The sequence below is a fragment of the Rattus norvegicus genome, chromosome 4, assembly GCF_036323735.1.
Source record: "Rattus norvegicus strain BN/NHsdMcwi chromosome 4, GRCr8, whole genome shotgun sequence".
NCBI classification, from domain to species: Eukaryota; Metazoa; Chordata; class Mammalia; order Rodentia; family Muridae; genus Rattus; species Rattus norvegicus.
This window is the reverse complement of record NC_086022.1, coordinates 112,179,216-112,203,152: the sequence shown is the minus strand read 5'-3', so window position 1 is coordinate 112,203,152 and position 23,937 is coordinate 112,179,216.

Here is a 23,937-nt window from a genome sequence, read left to right as displayed (position 1 = left end):
TGGTGATTGGTACTGAGAAAGTAGAGCACTCATCCTCCACCATCTGCAACCTCATGAGAGAGGAAGGGTGGGTCTCTACACATAGAGCATTTTTTTAAATTCCAATCTCAAATCCTTTTCATTAGTCTTTCTGTAATTTATAATAATATGTGGTGGTGTTTTTGTTTTTGTTGTTGTTGTTGTTGTTTTGTTTTGTTTTCTGAGTTTTGTGAGAACATAGGGATTAGATTTCAGTTTAAAGTCAAAGAAAAGAATGAATAAACATTTGAAAAATAACAGACTTTCTGCATTTAATAGAAGACTCCCATTCAACAAATCTTTCTATGGCCTTTGCCTACAGACATAGTCTAGCCACTCCATTTATCTGCTCAGACATTTTCCCCCTATTCTTGTCTCCTCGGAGCTGTTCCTTCCCATTCTAAACCACAGTCGGATACATTTTTATGACCTTCTCGTGATGCTCAGAATTTGTTTCTTTATTAAATCTTTCCACAGTGTCATCCCCTTATGCTATGTCACCTAAGCAGAACAGCACAACCCCCATCCCAGAATTCTAGCACTTAAAAATGTGCATCAGTTGATACCATTTAATTCCTTCTCAATATTTGTTGAGGTTTGCTTTGAAATAAACTCCATTTTTGCATTGTATTTGTATGACGTATGCATACGTGTATGCATGCTCATGTGTGTCTCTGTGTGTGCCTGCACAGGCATACTCTATGCACTGAAATCTGAGTAGGGTGTTGAGTACTTGCTTCATCGCTTTCTGATTTATTCTCTTTGGTGAGGTCTCTCAGTAAACCTGAATCATCCAGAGAGCCCCAGGAACCCTACTTTCTCTACCTTCCACAGCACTGAAGTTCCAGGCACCTTTGCCACACCTAGACTTTTACAATAGTGTTAGAACCTGGTACTCATGTCCCAAGTCCCAAAGCTTGTACATAAACTGACACACAGCTCTCTCCCCAGCCAAATCTGGACCTTTACTTAGGGAAAAAAGTTTCTACTTTAAAACTTCAAATGTCAGCAGAGAGTGCTGTGTCCCCTTCATGGTTCTTCAACAGCATGCCTGCTGAGCTCCCCCACAGTTTGTGGGAGCTGACAGCTGCTATATCTGGGACCACAGTGCAAATTTTCTAGATGTAGAAAGGTTGTGTTTCTCCTTCTTCCAGTAATGCTTTTGCACGTATCAGGGTTACTGTGTGACTTTTGCTCGGGAGGCCCGAACAAACTTCTATTTGCCTCTCATAAGGCATAAGACAGATCAAGTAAGTCTGGCTAGGTGCAGTTAGCCAATTTATTGATTATTTATAGGAGCATGGGTGACTCAAATTCAACTGTGTCACTGGAAATACTACCTCAGCATTAGTGAAAACCCAGGAAAGGTGTGGCATGTGAGCTCGCTGACACTTTGTGAGCAGCTGTATCGTAGAGATTCTCCTCTCCCCAATTATTATTTCTGCTTCTTTAACCTTAGGGAGGGACTTCCCAAATCCTCACAAATCTTGTAACTTTATCTATCACTTTCTGCGCTTCCAGAACCTTGTAACCATAGTGAGTTTCCTGAGCTTCCTAAGTTTTATTAACTTCCTGAATTTTATGAGTATCTTCCTCCTTCCAATATAAAATATAGAAAGAACATAGCTATACTTTAATCACATACATACACCCTGACTGCAGCACACAATCTCCAGTCTACTGTTTATCTCCAATATTGTAAATTCCTTAGTGGCCACCCATTACATACACAGAGATGCTTCACAGAGAGGCCTTAATGCTCCAAGTGCTCATCTGGGCTTCCAAGTTTTACCCAACCTCGACATAACTTTTCCCCAAGAGCAACTTCTGCTTTTGTTACACAGCTTCATCTGCTTTACTTAATATGTAGATTCTCCCACTTCTGTTCTTTGCCCACTTATTTCCTTCAAACAGAAGTGTCTTCCAGCCACTGGATTTAAATTCTTTCGAAAATTTAAGAATCAGCTATTATCATTTCTCCTATGGCCTCTTTGGAATTGCCCCAGTTCTAGGAGATTGTTTTAAGCATAAATATAACCTGGTAGTTTAATAATTATTTGTCTTCTCCTTGTTCTGCTTCTTTGGATTTTATCTGTGATCCTGCAAGAAACATAAGAAAAAGATTGGGATATTTTATCAATGTTTAGTGACGTTCTAGGTAGAAAGTATGCATTCTTCATTTTGATGCCACTGCAACCAAATTTGCTTACAGGAAGGAATACAATATCTATTTAAGCTCGCAGTTTGGCAGTGCTAGATGTTAAGTTTCCAACCTGGGATAGATTGCTGAGGTCCCTATTATATCAAGGTGGACCTGGCCTTCAGTTCTCCCAGCATCACTCAGTCTCTACCTATTACAATGTATGTCTGGCATATTTTGCCTTCTACTTTGAACTCTCCAGCTCCAGGGATAAACTGCCCTTCCTCCAGAGGCTCTTCTCTATATAATTCAGACATTTTGGTTACCCACCCCTTTTTATACCTTTACGCCATGACTGCTGCAACTGTTTTTCCCCTCTACTCTACCCTCCTCTGCTCTCCACATGGGCCAGCTCAGCTTGTTCATGTCCACTCTGGACTCTCCTAGCTGTCTCCACTACTACCTGTGCACTCTCTTTTTACCTACAATAGAGATTTTCCTCTCACATATCTTGGAAACAGCCATGTCCTTTCCTTTTCCTTTTCCTGTCCACCATGGCAAGCCATGTACGGATGCCTTCCCAAGGTTCTGATGGCAAATGTGGAAAGCTACATGTTCATGTCCCCATGACCAGGCAACCAAGATGGAAGAAAAAATAGAACCAAGGCGAGCTTCAAATCCCATCTCTCTACTTATCCCAAGAGACCTGCCTCTTCCAGCTAGACCCTGTATCCTCAAGAATTTACAGTTCTACAAAACAGCGCTCAATTTGTTCCCATGCTTGAGCTTGTAGGAGCATTTTATTCCCAGATTACAATAAAGGAGATGCTCACCTTGGTGGAAATAACTAGACCAATGCTTTTCTCCAGGATAAACACCTGAGATTGATTTAGGCACTTTCATGTGACACAGGAGATTATTTTTTCTGCTAGTGAGGGAGAACAATTCGGCTCTCAGTACTACTTATCATGAGCATTGCTGTCTGGTTATTAGGTTGTTCTTTTGTCTCATAGTTTATATGTTGGCTTTCTTTTAAAATACATATTTTAAAATTCTCTCTCTCTCTCTCTCTTCTCTCCCTGCCCCTTTGTGTGTCTATATGTCCATATATGTGTGTATGTGTTCCCTCTTTGTGTGTCTATATGTGCATATATGTGTGTATGTGCCTGAGAAATCCAGAAAAGAGTATGTGTCTCCATGAAAAAGAAATTACAGTTAATTGTGAACCATAAGACATGGATGCTGTGAACTGAATTCAGATCTTTTTGAAGAACTGAAAGTGCCCTTAACCACTGAACTATTTTCTTCAGCTTTGTGACGTTTCATACCAAGGTCTTTTGGAGATTCAAGGGCAAAATCCTCTGGTTCAGGTCCTCTCTGGTATGGATCACTGGGTAGATGGCATCATAGTGGCTTGAATACAGGAGAAGAGAGGTCCCAGTATCAAATAGAAACTCTTGAAAGACCTCCTTTTCTCTTGGACACCAACCCCTTACTAGAATTCATTGAGGTCCCATAAAAACAGCATTGAACTCTAAGCACGGTGCTCAAATGATGTCCTACTATGCTCCATGACTTAAAGCCCAAAACCTTCAACATTTTCATGTCACACACTTAGCTTCAAACACATCAAGTCTTGGCAACAGGACACATCTAAACCATAGCAACAAACATCTCAACTTTCAGGACAGAAGAATAGTTTATAAGTTGTATAACCCAAGCCTAGAGGATGAATCTGCCCATCAGGTCAATAAGATTTCTTGTCTCAGATCTTAGAGCAGATGAATGGTTGGGCCAGGAACAGGTCCCAAGCTCACAGAATGCCCAGCTATATCGCCTAAGTGAATATTAAAAAATCACCACTTTGCATTTCTAGTTGACAGCTATTGAAAAAACTTTCATAAGTACTCTGAATATTTCCTATGTTTCTCACAGCACTGGAATTTATAGGCTATGAAGATGAAAAATGAACATATGATGAGCCCATCTTTGCCTTCAGGATTTTAGAGTTCTCTGTTTTCTTCTCGAAAGCAATGTTCTTACATTGTTTTTTGAATTATCTAACCCACTGAGAACATAATTACAGTTACACACTCAGGGGAAAGCATCTATGCCCAAAGTATCAAAGCAGGGCACTTCACTTCAGAGCTTTGTAGAGCACTCAGACCTCATGGTTAGCCACACTTGGTGATGCTTTGGCAAGCTTCTTCTCATTACCTTGGAAAGTAGAGGTGCAGTTTTATAATTTACAGAGTCCAGATGCTAGCCCTAGCTTTCTCCCCTTCCCTTCTGAGTGACTGGAGGGAAGCAATCACAGCTTGTCTCAACCCTAAATAAATAAGTGCTCAGCTCCATTGCTGTAGATGTCACATGGAATGAATGGTTCATTTAGGGCTCAGCAGGGCCGGGTCATGCACCATGCTGATCAGCCTTTCTGTGCCCTGCTCTTGCCACTCAGAGTTGCTTCCCTGCCACTCTGCCAGTTTGGAAAATCTACACTCCCATCAGGAGGTCTTGGGAACATGATGAGCTCTAGAGAGGGTTTGGATAACCCCAAAGGAGAGGAAGGGCCTTTCCCTCACACAATGCTGGCAAATGCCTGTGGGTGTTTTGAATGGCAGCTGTAGAATCAGAAACAATTTGAAGGAGCAATTCTTTCAGGGGCCATATATCATGAGGCTTCTCCAGACACAAGAATGTGGTAAGCAGATGTGACAAGCAAGCAAATGCACTGCAGGGAGTCTACTTGAGTGGGAGGGTAGGAGAAAGCAGAAGAAGCCAGCAGAAGCCAGACGGAAAGACCTATATATGACAGGAAAGTTTTAAGGCTCAGGAGATGGCTCAGGGCTTAAGGCTACTTGCTATTCTTCCAGACAACGAAAAGTCAGTTGCCAGCATCCACAGCAAGTGACTCATCACTACTTCAGATCCAGGGAATCTGGCTGAATGAAAAACAAAAAGGAAAAAAAGGGGAAAGGAAATGGCTGCATGACTGCTCCTAGGACTGGTGGAGAGGAAAATTTAATGTAAATAAAAGGGAAAGCATAGACAGAAACAAGGACCTCTGGGAGGGTCCAAAGTGGGCATGACCTTGAGCTGAGCCATGTCGGGGAAGGGGAGGGAAAAGTAAAGGGGAGAGAAGGGGTCCTATTGAGGTAGCCAAGAGGGGAAGGGTACAAAATAGGGGAGAATAACAAAAATGTCTGAATTATATAAAAAAGAGTCTCTGGGAAAAAGGCTGCCCAGCTCATGGACTGGGGTGTTCAGGGTAGAGGGCCTGGGTATGCCAGCTATACCCTGAAACAGGTAGAGACTGAGAAATGCTGGGAAAACCTGGAGGCCAGGCCCACTTTTATGCGTTAAATAAGAACTTTAGCTGTTCCTCCTGGATTTGAATCTTAACAGTGACCTCCAGCACTTGCACACAGTGCACATGCACCAAGACACACATACACATAAAATTATTTTAAAATAAATATTTATTTTTAGGTAAGATGAAGTGGAAGCTTCTGGTTTCTGTTGTATCAAGTGACATTTTTCTGTAAACTGTATTGTTAAAGACTGTTTTGCTAAAACAGACATGTGAGAGGAAATTTTGCTGAAGCAGACGTGTGAGAGAACAGGAGATGTTTTGCCGGAACTGACTGCATGTTTGGAAAGAGTATAAATGGAACCTCATAAACATTGAGAGGTCACTCTGGTTTGCAATGCTTTGCTAGTCTTTCTTTGGTCTTTTACTGATCTCACTTCTTTGGTCTTTGATGGTCTTAAATACATAGAGAGAAGTGCACCAAAGAACTTCTCTAGGTATTCCAGGCACTTCTGACTGTTTCTTCTGATTCATGCTGATTCTGCAGAGCCTTGCAGTTTCTGCTGGATCAATCCACTGCTACTGATAAGTGTTTGGTGTATCCTACTGAACTAAACTACCTCTACTGATTAATCTTTGCCATTTGCTATTGGCCTTGGCTGCTGAAATCCTGACAACGAAGATTAGAATAGCCCGAAGGAACTACTTCTTAATAGGTTCACACCCTACTTGTCCTATTAAACATCTTTCTCCCTACCTTTCATTAGTGGACCAGAAGGAAATTTGAAGAATTTAAGAACCCTAATAAATTATGCTTAGAGAAAAATCTAAGCCTACAGTAGGAAAGTCAGAGTATGAAAGCAAAGGCCAAGCCTGACATGCTGGCAGCTATCCTCAAATCTTGTGCAACCAAGGATAGAATTAGGAGCTTTCCCTTAAAGCGGAGAACTCCTGTGTCTCTGCTAGAAACATCTTTTGCATTCTGAGAAAATAAGTTGGCCCAAAAAAGGAGGAGTGTAGGAAGCTCTAGACCATACTTTGGATAACATTTGACTGAGTAACAGGGCCAAAATCAGGAAACAAAAGTGCCACTTGTATAGTGATAATCTGGCTTCATTACTGGACTTACTCCATAATGGAACTCATTGGGAACTCTAAGACACCCATCACACTTGTAAACCTCAGTCTTGCTATTGAGTTCAGGCATCTTCAGCTCTACTTCAACCTCCCTCTCAGGTTAGTCATTCCAGCAAATAAAAAGGCTGTGTTCCTGGGCATACCTGGACAACTCTGGGGCCATAAGAAAAAGGGAGAGAAGACAACACCTGAACTAGGTATTCTCAATTCTTGTAGAGACTTTAAAATTTTTATTATCAGTTTTTTAAGAATTCTGCACAGGTATAAAATATATTTTAAGCATATCTAACCCAAGCCCTTTGCTTTTTCTTAGATATACACATACTCACACTCTCCTCTGAACTTAATATTCTCTTCTTCCTTTCATAACCAATTCAATCCCATTAGAGATGTCTGGACATAGATTTGTGGTCATCCACTTGAAATCAAGCAACTTGAAGTGTGACAATATGTCACACTCGATTCACCCTCCAGTACCACCGGGATTGTCTTTCTCAGGACAGCTAGCAAATGATCCCGTGGAGACATTTTAATAATTAGCTTTGCAGACTATCAACAACCTCATCTAAGTAAAGCTGACCATCTAACTTTATCCCACAGCGCGGCTTGTTTGTTACCTCTTCTTCAGTTCAGGCACCTGTTTCTTCCTCATTGTCCAGCTGGAGAATCTCCCATGCCTGATTCTTTCCCTGAGTTTCTATCTCTGTCCAAAAATCTTATCTATCCTCTCCTGCCAGCTATTGGCCATTCAGCAATTTATTAAACCAATCAGAAGGTGTCGCAGGTAGGTGAGGAGGACAGAGACACATCTTCATACAGTGTATAAAAAGATTATTCCAAACATTCCAGCAACAGGCCTCCATTACAAATATCTCTAGATAAGTTTACAACCTTGAGATCAACTCTTTCTTCCATGCTGGAATGTTGAATGACTTGATTTTGTGTACTCTTTGCAAGGAATTACCTGGGAAACTCTTAACACAACTAATGCCTGGGCATTTGTGACCTGAGCAATTGTGCCATGTTTGTGAGGAATCTTGGTAGAGATAGAAATGAGTGAGAATCCCTGACTGGATTGTTGACTCTTGATTGGCAGTATTACCTGAAGTCAAGAACCTAAAAGCCATGGAGCACCACTGAGCTTCCACATCTAGACAAGACATCAATGTACCCAGGTGATGGGAGAAGAAAAGGCTTCCTGTGACTATACTGTCTCCAGTCCTTACTGTCGCTCTTCTGAAGAGAAGCAGAAAATTGATGGAAAATGTCCCGAATAAAATTAAACAGATCTACTCATGCATTTAATCTTGACTTCCAGGAGATACAAAAAATGAGTCTCCAGGATACGTGTGCAGGTGTCCTCATGCCTAAGAAGTTTAGATGTCACAAAATGTCATTCTTGCCATTGAAAATAGCCTAGATACTCATCCATTCTCTTCCTTGTGTTCTGTGATTAGTAGCAAGGAGACAGGTAATTCTAAGCAAAAGAAAATGACATAAACATAAATATAGAGACAAGTAGATGGATTTACAGATATATGGTTCATTAATAGATTGATAGATGACAGATAATAGATATATATAGAAATGATAATAGATATATGTATGATTATATGGACAGACACATAGATAATAGATGATTCATAGATGATTCAAAAAGGTGATGTAGGTGACAGATAATAGGTAGAATTATGACAGTTGATAAAGATAGATAGTAGATGATAGCTATAGATAGATAATAGATGATAGACAGATAATATATGTATGTTTATATAGATAGACACTTAGATAATGGATGACAGGTAGGAAGAGAATAGGTGACAGATAATATGTAAGTTATATAGTTCAGACAGACAGGTAGATAAAAGATAATTGAAACAGGCCTACATAGAGAGATGGTAGCAGTAGATGTATAGTTAATTGGATAGACATATAGATAATAGATGATAGACGAACAACAGTAGATGATAGATTCATACCCACTAGAAGTATAGAATATTATTGGTAAATAGTGAATATATCCTGGTAAATGTCCATAGTGAAATATATGTAATAATGTTGTAGTTAATTTTTTAAAACTGTAGAATTAAAACCTGCCCCGTGCCTATAAAACAATTTCTCTGGACCATGACAGTCCAGAAGTTAATACCATCACTGCCTTGTACTTTTTCAGCCCTTAGTTTAGGATGATAAACTGAACTAGAAGACATGAACAGGTACTAAAATTAATCTGCTCTGGTTAATGGTAACAGAGGTAAATATACATGCAGAGAAAACTCCATGTAGGGTCGGGCACAGTAAAACACCAAACTGGACCACTCTATAGGTAGAAAGAAAAGTTTAATGGGGGAATAAACTTCCAGTCTGCCTCTGAAAATAGAGGACAGCATCTTGGCATGAAAGCAAGCTGATTTTATATGATATTCATCAGGATGGAAGTCTTTGAGCTGATGCAAGCTATTTGGGTTAACTAGAAGTCAGATGTTTGTGCCTGAGGCAGTTGACCATTGGGATCAACAAGGGAGATGCTAGTTTTTCAGTAAACAGAAATGTGCCATATGAGATTCCTGAGGAATGATGAATTTACGTTCCTGTTTACCAAGTAACAATCTTTCTCTTTACCTGGTCAGAGTTCTTCAGTTGAAAACATTATCACCAGAACTGAAATTTTTGGAACCTTCTTTGGACCTAACACACAGGAAGAATTTTTAGTAAGTGGCCTGCACCTTAAATGCTGTAGGTGGTTGGGGCAGGATGGAATCAACAAGTTCTTACATTTGCCTCTTAGTGACCAATTATGTGTACCTTCATTATTTTAGTCATACCAGTGTATGTGTTGGGGTGGGGGTGGGTGTCTGCCCAGGACAATGCTTGTCGTGACACACATAAGGAGGTAAACAGAACTTTTCAGTGTTGTACTTTGTCTTTCTATCTTGATCAAGAAAGGATCTCATCACCATTGCATGTCCCAGACTGACTGCTCTCTGATTTTCTAGAGTCTGCCATCTCTGACTCCCGTTTTCTGTAGGCTCACTGGAATTAGAGAGGCATTCGAGCTGCTGCATGCACCTTTACATGTATAACAATGTACATCATTAAGTTTTTGCCACAGACACTTTTATCCCTATCCTTCTTTCTTAGTTCATCAATTTTCTATTGTGATTAGATTTCTATTGTGATTAGGTGTAACAACCATCATTTTAAAGAGGAGGAAGTTGGGGACTCATACTGGTTAAGCAACAGGTCTGAGGCCAAAAATTTAGGACTCAGGACTGTTGGCAGAATCTCAATGCCAAGCTGTACTTGAGTCAAGAACATCTTCAGAAGTCTAGCCTCAACATCATGCTGTGTTCATATCATCCACTAATTTATGACAAGATGCTTAATTTCTTGTATTCAAATTCTAATACATCTAACCAACTGAGGTTGGGAATATCTAATATGTATAATGGGACTTTTTACTTTCTCCATCTGCCACGTCTGATTATCCATTTTCATTATCATCAGCCATAGGAACAGCAGTATAAGAAGCTTCTACTTATAGTGGAATCTGATCTGCCTACTCCATGCATAAAAATGCATATTCCTCCTGTCTTGGGTCCTGGTGCTTTCTAGAATTAACATTTCTGAAAGAATACAGAAAGAGATGCCATAAAGCATCAACTCCACATTTTGATTGCTATAAAATAATTATACCCAATAATGAGATTACTGGATACAATATTTTATCACAATATTTAAGACTTACTTATAGCTTAATATTGTAGAAAGAGATGAGTATTTTCTTATCTCCTGCTAGAGAGTCACTGTTTTTGTTTGTTTGTTTCCTAGGAAATAAACATTATTAGATTAACTCTTTTATTTTGAAGAATATATTACTGTTTAACTGCTTCTCTCGATTAAATTTAGTCAACATTCTTTCTGATCTGGGTAATTCTTGTCATAAATTTTAGCTTCTGAAGATGCCACATATTTTTGTCCTTTTGTATGTTGGTATTTAAGTGGGAATTTGGTAAATGATGCATTGGAGACAACTATCCAAGGGATAATTTAAAAAGAAAGCCAATGGAAATCTATATCTATTTCATTGAGAAAGGGCCTTTTTATTGAGTTATTTATTTACTTTACTTTCTCCTCTCCTCCCAGTCACTCTCTCATCCCCTTCCTCTCTTTCCCTATCGATCCCTCCTTCTTTTCTCCTCAGAAAAGGGGAGTCTCCTATGGACAGCAATTGCCTTGCCATATCAAGTTGCAGTAATACTAGCCATATATATTGAGGCTAGACACAGCAGCCCAGTTGTGGAAAAGGAATTCACAGGCAGGCAATGTGGTCAGCAAAAGTCCCTGCTCCCACTTTAGGAGTCCCACATGAAGACCCAACTGCAGAATGGTTACATGTGTAAGGGGGACCTAGGTCAATCCAGGCATGCTTTGTAGTGGGCAGTTCAGTCTCTATGAGCGCTAATGGATCCAGATAAGTTGATGCGATAGATTTTCTTGTGGTGTCCTTTATTCTTTCTATTCTTTCTTTCATCTTCCACATGACTCCCCAAGGTACACTTAATATTGTTTGACTGTGGGATTCTGCATTAATTTCCATCAGTTGATGTGTGAAAACTCTATGTTAATAGTTATGTTAGGTTCTTGTCTAAAAGTATAACAGAATACCATTAAATAATGCCAGTGGTGGTCTCCTTCTCATGGCATGAGGCTCAAGTTGGGCCAGTCAGTCATTGGTTAGCTATTTCCCAAATTATGTTTTTCTCTTTTACCCAGGCACACCATGTAGGCAAAAGAAATTGTGGGACTAAGGTTTTGTGACTGGCTTGGTATCCTAATCTCTCTAATGAAATTCTAGCCTGGTAATAGGAGATAGCTAGTTCAAGCTCCATATTTCCCATTGATAGGAGTCTTAGCTAGGTTTACCCTCATAGAATTTTGGGAATTTCCATTGTCCTAGGTTTCTAGCTCATCCCAGAGATGCCCTTTGCCAATCCAATTCCCTCTCTCAGCATTCTTCCCCCAACCTTCTCCCTCCTGTTCACATCCCCACTCCCTTTCCCCTCCAACACTATAAAAGTTAACCTTATGATGATATTTTTTCCTTCTACCAAGTGTGTTGCTCCTTCCCATTAGGCATATTCCAATAGTATACATCAGCAACTTGACGGGAAGCAGAAGGAGATTCATTCCATTTCAATTTTGAATAGGAGAGTTCAGAAGTCAGGCTCCTGACTCATATGCCAATTTCCAATCTAATAAAAAATGTAAGTGCTTGAATTATTATTTTTTTTATTAACTTGAGTATTTCTTATATACATTTCGAGTGTTATTCCCTTTCCCGGATTCCGGGCAAACATCCCCCTCCCCCCTCCCCTTCCTTATGGGTGTTCCCCTCCCAACCCTCCCCCCATTGCCGCCCTCCCCCCATAGACTAGTTCACTGGGGGTTCAGTCTTAGCAGGACCCAGGGCTTCCCCTTCCACTGGTGCTCTTACTAGGATATTCATTGCTACCTATGGGGTCAGAGTCCAGGGTCAGTCCATGTATAGTCTTTAGGTAGTGGCTTAGTCCCTGGAAGCTCTGGTTGCTTGGCATTGTTGTACTTTTGGGGTCTCAAGCCCCTTCAAGCTCTTCCAGTTCTTTCTCTGATTCCTTCAATAGGGGACCTATTCTCAGATCAGTGGTTTGCTGCTGGCATTCGCCTCTATATTTGCTGTATTCTGGCTGTGTCTCTCAGGAGCGATCTACATCCGGCTCCTGTCGGTCTGCACTTCTTTGCTTCATCCATCTTGTCTAATTGGGTGGCTGTATATGTATGGGCCACATGTGGGGCAGGCTCTGAATGGGTGTTCCTTCAGTCTCTGTTTTAATCTTTGCCTCTCCCTTCCCTGCCAAGGGTATTCTTTTTCCTCATTTAAAGAAGGAGTGAAGCATTCACATTTTGATCATCCGTCTTGAGTTTCGTTTGTTCTAGGGATCTAGGGTAATTCAAGCATTTGGGCTAATAGCCACTTATCAATGAGTGCATACCATGTATGTCTTTCTGTGATTGGGTTAGCTCACTCAGGATGATATTTTCCAGTTCCAACCATTTGCCTACGAATTTCATAAACTCGTTGTTTTTGATAGCTGAGTAATATTCCATTGTGTAGATGTACCACATTTTCTGTATCCATTCCTCTGTTGAAGGGCATCTGGGTTCTTTCCATTTTCTGGCTATTATAAATAAGGCTGCGATGAACATAGTGGAGCACGTGTCTCTTTTATATGTTGAGGCATCTTTTGGGTATATGCCCAAGAGAGGTATAGCTGGATGCTCAGGCAGTTCAATGTCCAATTTTCTGAGGAACCTCCAGACTGATTTCCAGAATGGTTTTACCAGTCTGCAATCCCACCAACAATGGAGGAGTGTTCCTCTTTCTCCACATCCTCGCCAGCATCTGCTGTCACCTGAGTTTTTGATCTTAGCCAATCGCACTGGTGTGAGGTGAAATCTCAGGGTTGTTTTGATTTGCATTTCCCTTATGACTAAAGATGTTGAACATTTCTTTAGGTGTTTCTCAGCCATTCGGCATTCCTCAGCTGTGAATTCTTTGTTTAGCTCTGAACCCCATTTTTAATAGGGTTATTTGTTTCCCTGCGGTCTAACTTCTTGAGTTCTTTGTATATTTTGGAAATAAGGCCTCTATCTGTTGTAGGATTGGTAAAGATCTTTTCCCAATCTGTTGGTTGCCGTTTTGTCCTAACCACAGTGTCCTTTGCCTTACAGAAGCTTTGCAGTTTTATGAGATCCCATTTGTCGATTCTTGATCTTAGAGCATAAGCCATTGGTGTTTTGTTCAGGAAATTTTTTCCAGTGCCCATGTGTTCCAGATGCTTCCCTAGTTTTTCTTCTATTAGTTTGAGTGTGTCTGGTTTGATGTGGAGGTCCTTGATCCACTTGGACTTAAGCTTTGTACAGGGTGATAAGCATGGATCGATCTGCATTCTTCTACATGTTGCCCTCCAGTTGAACCAGCACCATTTGCTGAAAATGCTATCTTTTTTCCATTGGATGGTTTTGGCTCCTTTGTCAAAAATCAAGTGACCATAGGTGTGTGGGTTCATTTCTGGGTCTTCAATTCTATTCCATTGGTCTATCTGTCTGTCTCTGTACCAATACCATGCAGTTTTTATCACTATTGCTCTGTAATACTGCTTGAGTTCAGGGATAGTGATACCCCCTGAAGTCCTTTTATTGTTGAGGATAGCTTTAGCTATCCTGGGTTTTTTGTTATTCCAGATGAATTTGCAAATTGTTCTGTCTAACTCTTTGAAGAATTGGATTGGTATTTTGATGGGGATTGCATTGAATCTGTAGATTGCTTTTGGTAAAATGGCCATTTTTACTATACTAATCCTGCCAATCCATGAGCATGGGAGATCTTTCCATCTTCTGAGGTCTTCTTCAATTTCTTTCCTCAGTGTCTTGAAGTTCTTATTGTACAGATCTTTTACTTGCTTGGTTAAAGTCACACCGAGGTACTTTATATTATTTGGTTCTATTATGAAGGGTGTCGTTTCCCTAATTTCTTTCTCCGCTAGTTTCTCTTTTGTATAGAGGAAGGCAACTGATTTATTTGAGTTAATTTTATACCCAGCCACTTTGCTGAAGTTGTTTATCAGCTTTAGTAGTTCTCTGGTGGAACTTTTGGGATCACTTAAATATACTATCATGTCATCTGCAAATAGTGATATTTTGACCTCTTCTTTTCCGATCTGTATCCCTTTGATCTCCTTTTGTTGTCTGATTGCTCTGGCTAGAACTTCAAGAACTATATTGAATAAGTAGGGAGAGAGTGGGCAGCCTTGTCTAGTCCCTGATTTTAGTGGGATTGCTTCAAGTTTCTCTCCATTTAGTTTAATGTTAGCAACTGGTTTGCTGTATATGGCTTTTACTATGTTTAGGTATGGGCCTTGAATTCCTATTCTTTCCAGGACTTTTATCATGAAGGAGTGTTGAATTTTGTCAAATGCTTTCTCAGCATCTAATGAAATGATCATGTGGTTCTGTTCTTTCAGTTTGTTTATATAATGGATCACGTTGATGGTTTTCCGTATATTAAACCATCCCTGCATGCCTGGGATGAAGCCTACTTGATCATGGTGGATGATTGTTTTGATGTGCTCTTGAATTCGGTTTGCCAGAATTTTATTGAGTACTTTTGCGTCGATATTTATAAGGGAAATTGGTCTGAAGTTCTCTTTCTTTGTTGTGTCTTTGTGTGGTTTAGGTATAAGAGTAATTGTGGCTTCGTAGAAGGAATTCGGTAGGGCTCCATCTGTTTCAATTTTGTGGAATAGTTTGGATAATATTGGTATGAGGTGTTCTATGAAGGTTTGATAGAATTCTGCACTAAACCCGTCTGGACCTGGGCTCTTTTTGGTTGGGAGACCTTTAATGACTGCTTCTATTTTCTTAGGAGTTATGGGGTTGTTTAACTGGTTTATCTGTTCCTGATTTAACTTTGATACCTGGTATCTGTCTAGGAAATTGTCCATTTCCTGAAGATTTTCAAATTTTGTTGAATATAGGTTTTTATAGTAAGATCTGATGATTTTTTGAATTTCCTCCGAATCTGTACTTATGTCTCCCTTTTCATTTCTGATTTTGTTAATTTGGACGCACTCTCTGTGTCCTCTCGTTAGTCTGGCTAAGGGTTTATCTATCTTGTTGATTTTCTCAAAGAACCAACTTTTGGTTCTGTTGATTCTTTCTATGGTCCTTTTTGTTTCTACTTGGTTGATTTCAGCTCTGAGTTTGATTATTTCCTGCCTTCTACTCCTCCTGGGTGTATTTGCTTCTTTTTGTTCTAGAGCTTTTAGGTGTGCTGTCAAGCTGCTGACATATGCTCTTTCCTGTTTTTTTCTGCAGGCACTCAGCGCTATGAGTTTTCCTCTTAGCACAGCTTTCATTGTGTCCCATAAGTTTGAGTATGTTGTATCTTCATTTTCATTAAATTCTAAAAAGTTTTTAATTTCTTTCTTTATTTCTTCCTTGACCAGGTTATCATTGAGTAGAGCATTGTTCAATTTCCACGTATATGTGGGCATTCTTCCCTTATTGTTATTGAAGACCAATTTTAGGCCGTGGTGGTCCGATAGCACGCATGGGATTATTTCTATCTTTCTGTACCTGTTGAGGCCCGTTTTTTGACCAATTATATGGTCAATTTTGGAGAAAGTACCATGAGGAGCTGAGAAGAAGGTATATCCTTTTGCTTTAGGATAGAATGTTCTATAAATATCCGTTAAGTCCATTTGGCTCATGACTTCTCTTAGTCTGTCTACATCACTGTTTAATTTCTGTTTCCATGATCTGTCCATTGATGAGAGTGGGGTGTTGAAATCTCCCACTATTATTGTGTGAGGTGCAATGTGTGTTTTGAGCTTTAGTAAGGTTTCTTTTATGTATGTAGGTGCCCTTGTATTTGGGGCATAGATATTTAGGATTGAGAGTTCATCTTGGTGGATTTTTCCTTTGATGAATATGAAGTGTCCTTCCTTATCTTTTTTGATGACTTTTAGTTGGAAATTGATTTTATTTGATATTAGAATGGGTACTCCAGCTTGCTTCTTCTGACCATTTGCTTGGAAAGTTGTTTTCCAGCCTTTCACTCTGAGGTAGTGTCTGTCTTTGTCTCTGAGGTGTGTTTCCTGTAGGCAGCAGAATGCAGGGTCCTCGTTGCGTATCCAGTTTGTTAATCTATGTCTTTTTATTGGGGAGTTGAGGCCATTGATATTGAGAGATATTAAGGAATAGTGATTATTGCTTCCTGTTATATTCATATTTGGATGTGAGGTTATGTTTGTGTGCTTTCATTCTCTTTGTTTTGTTGCCAAGACGATTAGTTTCTTGCTTCTTCTAGGGTATAGCTTGCCTCCTTATGTTGGGCTTTACCATTTATTATCCTTTGTAGTGCTGGATTTGTAGAAAGATATTGTGTAAATTTGGTTTTGTCATGGAATATCTTGGTTTCTCCATCAATGTTAATTGAGAGTTTTGCTGGATACAGTAACCTGGGCTGGCATTTGTGTTCTCTTAGGGTCTGTATAACATCAGTCCAGGATCTTCTGGCCTTCATAGTTTCTGGCAAGAAGTCTGGTGTGATTCTGATAGGTCTCCCTTTATATGTTACTTGACCTTTTTCCCTTACTGCTTTTAATATTCTTTGTTTATTTTGTGCGCTTGGTGTTTTGACAATTATGTGACGGGAGGTGTTTCTTTTCTGGTCCAATCTATTTGGAGTTCTGTAGGCTTCTTGTATGTCTATGGGTATCTCTTTTTTTAGGTTAGGGAAGTTTTCTTCTATGATTTTGTTGAAGATATTTACTGGTCCTTTGAGCTGGGAGTCTTCACTCTCTTCTATACCTATTATCCTTAGGTTTGATCTTCTCATTGAGTCCTGGATTTCCTGTATGTTTTGGACCAGTAGCTTTTTCCGCTTTACATTATCTTTGACAGTTGAGTCAATGATTTCTATGGAATCTTCTGCTCCTGAGATTCTCTCTTCCATCTCTTGTATTCTGTTGGTGAAGTTTGTATCTACAGCTCCTTGTCTCTTCTTTTGGTTTTCTATATCCAGGGTTGTTTCCATGTGTTCTTTCTTGATTGCTTCTATTTCCATTTTTAATTCCTTCAACTGTTTGATTGTGTTTTCCTGGAATTCTTTCAGGGATTTTTGCGATTCCTCTCTGTAGGCTTTTACTTGTTTATTAATGTTTTCCTGTGCTTCCCTAAGTGTGTTCATGTCTTTCTTGAAGTCCTCCAGCATCATGATCAAATATGATTTTGAAACTAGATCTTGCTTTTCTGGTGTGTTTGGATATTCCAAGTTTGTTTTGGTGGGAGAATTGGGCTCCGATGATGCCATGTAGTCTTGGTTTCTGTTGCTTGGGTTCCTGCGCTTGCCTCTCGCCATCAGATTATCTCTAGTGTTACTTTGTTCTGCTATTTCTGACAGTGGCTAGACTGTCCTATAAGCCTGTGTGTCAGGAGTGCTGTAGACCTGTTTTCCTCTCTTTCAGTCAGTTATGGGGACAGAGTGTTCTGCTTTCGGGCGTGTAGTTTTTCCTCTCTACAGGTCTTCAGCTGTTCCTGTGGGCCTGTGTCTTGAGTTCACCAGGCAGCTTTCTCGCAGCAGAAAATTTGGTCTTACCTGTGGTCCCGAGGCTCAGGTTTGCTCGTGGGGTGCTGCCCAGGGGCTCTCTGCAGCGGCAGCAACCAGGAAGACCTGTGCCGCCCCTTCCGGGAGCTTCAGTGCACCAGGGTTCCAGATGGTCTTTGGCTTTTTCCTCTGGCGTCCGAGATGTGTGTGCAGGGAGCAGTCTCTTCTGGTTTCCCAGGCTTGTCTGCCTCTCTGAAGGTTTAGCTCTCCCTCCCACGGGATTTGGGTGCAGAGAACTGTTTATCAGGTCTGTTTCCTTCAGGTTCCGGAGGTGTCTCTGGCAGGGGTCCTGCCGCTCCTGGGCCCTCCCCCACGGGAGCCCAGAGGCCTTATACAGTTTCCTCTTGGGCCAGGGATGTGGGCAGGGGTGAGCAGTGTTGGTGGTCTCTTCCGCTCTGCAGCCTCAGGAGTGCCCACCTGACCAGGCGGTTGGGTCTCTCTCTCACCGGGTCTGGGAGCAGAGAGCTGCTGCGGGCCGGGATCCGCGGGTCAAGTGCTTGAATTATTAACAGAGAGCAGGAGACAGGGATAAGAATGGAGACATTGGTAATAGGGTGTTGATTCCAGTGCAGCACTTCTCCTTACTTAAGGAGCATCAAACACACCCAGTTTTTTCTGCTTCCATACCCTGTAAATTGCTGTTGGTACAGTAAGGTAAAATCTCCTTGCTGGTCCTGAAGAGGTGGCTTAGTGGCTTAGAGCACTCCCTACTCTTTCAGAAGACAAAAACTGGATTCTCGGTATTCATATAAAGAAGCTCACAAACTTCTGAAATTCCAGCTCCATAGGATCAAGTACTCCATTCTGGCTTTGAGAGATACAAGAAGACATATGCTATACTTTCCCACACAAATGCCATAAACATATTTATGTGCCCTACACAGAGACACATGCACAATAACTAAATGTTCAAAATTATCTCCACTGCTTTCTCTTCTTACATCCATCGCACACTGGAGATTCAAAAGATCTTCAGTGATCATGAATTAAACTCATCAATCTTCTTTCAAATGACAGGTGTTTCCTGTATATTCTTAGACCAGAAATAAAAGGTTAAGAGTATATTAAAAACATATTCCAAGGTCCTCACAAATTTTACAGAGTAATAAATGAAGGACCAGTTAAATATCTTCCACAGTATTGTGAAATGGCTTTTACAAAGTTCATTTATTTATTTATTAAAGATTTATTTTATTTCATGTATGTGAGTATTTTGACTGCATGTATGTTTCTGTGCCCTGTGCACTATTCCTGGTGCTCACAGAGGCAAGAAGAGGACATTGAATCTCTTTGAACTGGATACAGACAGTTGTAAGTTGGTTGACATTAGGAATGGGAACCAAAACAAGTTCATCTTCGAGAGAAACTAGTGTCCTTATTACTGAGCTATCTCTACAGCTCTCTGAAATATAATTTGTAGAAAACTGTGCAGGGAGCTAAAACCAAAGTTGATAAAATGTTTTTGTTGTGCCTTGAAATTTTTTTATTTCTAATTTCTAACCTGATATTGATAAATATCTGTCGATATTTATCATGTTAAGGTAATGCTAACAGTGTTCTATTCAGACAGTCTTTTACTGTGTCAATGAATTCAAGGCTATTCCCAAGTTTTTTTCTATCATGTTCAATGTATCTAGTCTTACATTGAGATCATTCACCCATTTGGACTTGAGTTTTATGCAGAGTGATAAGTATAGATCTCTTTGAATTATTCTTCATGCAGCCAAACAGTTTGACCAGCACTGTTTGTAAAAGATTCTATCTTTTTCCAGTTGGTATTTCTGTATTCTTTATCAAAAATCAGGTTTTGATACGTATGTGGGCTTATGTCTGGTGTTCAGTTCAATTCCATTGATCAGTGTGTCTCTTTGTGTGCCAATACTAAGGTGTTTTTATTGCCATCCCTCTGCAGTACAACTTGATAACAGGGATGGTGAGAGCTCTAACAATTCTTTTATTATTCAGGATTGTTTTACTTATTCTGATTTTTTTGTGATCCCACACTAATCATTGTCATTTCAGGATCTGTGAAGACCTTCACTGTAATTTTGATGGGGATTGCATTGTATTTACAGATTGCTTTGGGTAGAGTGTTAGTTCCCTACCTTCTTTCTCAGTGTGCTTGCCATTGGTCCATAGGAGGGCTACTGGATTTTCAAATTTTTTATCCAGCTACATTTCTGACAGTGTTTATCAGCTGTAGAAGTTTTCTTATGGAGGTTTTAGAGTTACATATGGACACTATCATGTCATCTGCAAATAAAAATACTTTAACTGCCTCCTTTCCAATTTATATCTCCTGGATCTCTGTTACTTGTCTTTTTGCTTTAGCTAAGAGTTCCAGTACTATACTGAATAGGTAATGAAGCATGGACAATTTGGGATTGTTCCTGGTTTTAATGGAATTGCTTTGATTTTCTCTGCCTTAAGCTGATGTTATTTATGGGCTTGCTGCAAACTACCATCATTATGTTGAAGTATGTCCCTTGTATCCCTAATCTCTTCAGGACTCTAACCATGAAGGAATATTGGGTTAGGTGTGTTTTTTTTTTTTCTTTCAGTTTGTTATATGGTGGATTACATTGATTTGCTCACATTAAGCTTTCCATGCATCTCTGGAGTAAAGCATATTTGATCACAAGGAATGATCTTTTTGATGTGATCTTTTATTTTGTTTTCTTGTTTCAATTGTATTGATTCCAGCCCCAAGTTTCATTATTTCTTGCCATTTACTCCTTTTATGAGTGATTTCTTCTTTTTGTGGTTGAACTCTCAGGTGTGTTATTAGGTTGGTAGTATGTAATATCTCCATTATTATGATTTTTATAAATGTAGGTACTTAGTACTCTGAATGTGCCTCTTGTTCCCACAAGTTTAGGTATGCTGTGTGATCATTTTCATTCAATTCTGAATGTTTTTCATTCCTATCCTAATTTGTGTTTTGAGCTATTTTTCATTCAGCAATGAATTCAATTGCTGTGAGTTTATAAGCCTGTATTGTTTCTGATATTATTGATATCCTGTTTGTATCTGTGGTTTTCAGATCAGATGCACGGTGCTATTTCAATTTTCTTGTATCTGTTAACTTGCATGTTTTTGAGTATGTGGTCAACTTGGAAGAACATTTCAGGATGTGCTAAGAAGGCAATATTCTTTTGTTTGGTGATGAAATTTTCTGTAAATATCTGTTAAGTCCATTTGGTTTGTAACCTGTTAACACAAGCATTTCTTTGTTTAGTTTATGGCTGGATGAACTCTCTATTGATGAGAGAGGGGGTTTGAAATCTTCTACTAACAGTGTGTGAGGGCTGATGTGTGATTTAAGCTATACTAGTGTTTTAATGTTTTGTTTTGTTTGTTGTTTTTTTTCCTTTCAAACTTGGGTGCACATTTTTGTATATGTTAAGAATTTCAATCTTCTCTTGGTAGAATTATTTCTTTGATGATAATGTAGTCCTCCCCTATCTTCTATGGTTAATTTTGTTTTGAAGTCTGTTTTGACAGATCTTATAATGTCTATACCAGTTTGCCCCCTTGGTCCTTTTGCTTAGAATATTTTTTTAATCCTTTTACCTTGAGGTGATATCTATCCTGATGCTAAGGTGTGTTGCTTAGATACAGTAGAAGGAGGAATCCTGTTTTCTTATCTAATCTAAGTAATTTTGTTGTTGTTGGAGAATTGAAACTGTTGTTGAAAGATATCAATGAGCAGTGTTTGTTTTTTTGTCTTAATTTCTTGTTATGGTGGTGATGGTAACTGCAGTGGTCGTGATGGTGATGGTGGTGGTATGTGCATGTGTGTGTGTGTGTATGTGTGTGTGTGTGTGTGTGTGTGTGTGTATTCTTTCTTACTTTTTGATTTGTTGCTTTGGGATTATTTATTGTTTATGGGATCTTGTTGTTGTTTTTGTGCATGTGTGTATGTGTGTGTGTGTTTATGTGTGTGTTTGTGTGTGTGTGTGTGTGTGTGTGTGTGTGTGTGTGTGTGTCGGGGGGAATTGGTATGTTTAACCTCTTTAGGTTGGACTTTTCCTTCTAACCCCTTCTGAGGGTTTGGATTTATAGAATATATTGCTTAAATTTGGCATTATCATGGAATGTCTTATTTTCTCTATCTGTTGAAATTAAAGGTTTTGCTGGATATAGTAATTTGGGCTGGCATATGTGTTCTCTTAGTGTCTGTAGAACATCTATCTGTCCAGGCCATTTTGACTTTTAGGTCTCCATTGAGAAATTGGGTATTATTCTAATAGCTGTACCTTTATATGTTATTTGTTTTTTCCCCTTTCATCTTTTAATATTTTTACTTTGTCCTGTATGCTTAGTGTTTTCATTATTATTTGAAAAGTGAAATTTCTTTTCTGGTCCAGTCAATTTTGTATTCTATGTGCTCTTTGTACATTGATAGGCATCTTTTTCTTTAGGTTAAGGAAATTTTCTTTTGTTATTTTTTTCAAAATGTATTTGGTCATTTCATATGTCCCAAATACTCTGAATATTTTATTTTGTGTCAGTTTGATTTATCATTTTTTATGACTGCACTATCCATCCTTTATCTCATATCCTTAATGCCTGACAATTGTCTCCTTCATCTCTCGTGTTCTGTTGGTGAGGCTTGCCTCTAAGGCTCATGTTCAACTTTCTAAGTTTTTCATTTTGCAAGTTCCCTCAGTTTGGGATTTTTTATTATTCTTTTTTCATGTTCATGTTGAATTGTTTTGTTCATTTCTTTCCAGTGATTGCTTGTGTTTTCATATATTTCTTTAAAGGATTTATTCATTTCTTCTTTAAGGACCTCTGCCATATTCATAAAGGTTATTTTAAGGTGTTTTTACAGTGCTCTCAGCTATGCTGGAATATTTAAGACCTTCTACAGCAGGCTCGCTGTACTCTAGTAAAGACATATTGTTCTGGCTACCATTTAGGGTGTTTTTTTATGCTAGGGTCTAGGCATCTGGGTGTGGTAAGATTGTAAAATGAAAGTCTACAGCTAGCTTTCCTACTTCCCTGGCCAGAATTGTCTATGTGTTTCCAGGGAATGCCTACTGGTGTTGGAGGCTGGAAATAAACCATTAATGGGGGTATCAGGGTTGGAGGTGGAGATGTGTGTGATTCACTGTGGGTGTGGAGGAAGTATGGCTGCAACAGGTAGTTTGCTGCAGAGTCAGGGACAAGAGCAAGGGATTGGATTTAGAAGGGCAAAGGGAAATGTGAGAATCTACAATTATATGCATGAAGGCTTCCCCAGACAGAGTGCAAATTTGATATTTTAATAATTTAAAAATGTTTTATGTTAGAATGATTTTTATGTGTGATGGGTATAGTAAAGTAGCATATTAATCAAATTAGTTTTACATGTTTTGGTTTTTTTAACATGCCGTTGCTACTAGAAATTTTTAAATGAATTCTACATTGCGATTTGGTCTGGCTTGAGCGGCCACAGCCCTTGTTTATGATGTGTCAATCATTCCAAGTTCATATATGCAACTGGGACAAATCTTCTTTGTAGTCATCCACTGCCTCTGGCTCTTATGATCTTCTCTCCTAGTCAAAAGACTTCCTGAGCTTCGGAAGTAGAGGATGTAACACAAACTCCTATTTAGGATTGAGCATTCTGCAATTTCTTATTCTCTTCACCTTGATAGCTCTGTCAGAGTACATCATCATCTACTGCATATAAGAGCTTCTCAGATGAAGGCTGAACAATCTATAGATCTACGGGTATAACAACTTATTAAAGGTTAATTTAATACTCTGTCCACTGGTGGCATTACATTTATTTCTTTTGGGAAGAGCCAACAGTGTTCTGTATATGGTGTAAATAATGATAATATAACAGAGACATTCTTGCTTTCACAGCATCTCAAAGACCAAAAGGACTTACAAATTTGAATATGGATACTAATTCTGTATGTACTAAGGTTAAAAACAGACTGTTCTCTCATAGCAAGAGTATTAAAGGTAAGCTCCAAAAATGACTCTGGCTTGAAACCTGTGGCAAACACTTGCATGCAAATGTAGGCTGACCCACTCAGAGTCTTACCAAGAGAAATAATGAAGACATACAAGTAATATCAGCAACTGCAATTGAGGAGTTAGGAGAGCCCTTGTGGTCCATGAGGA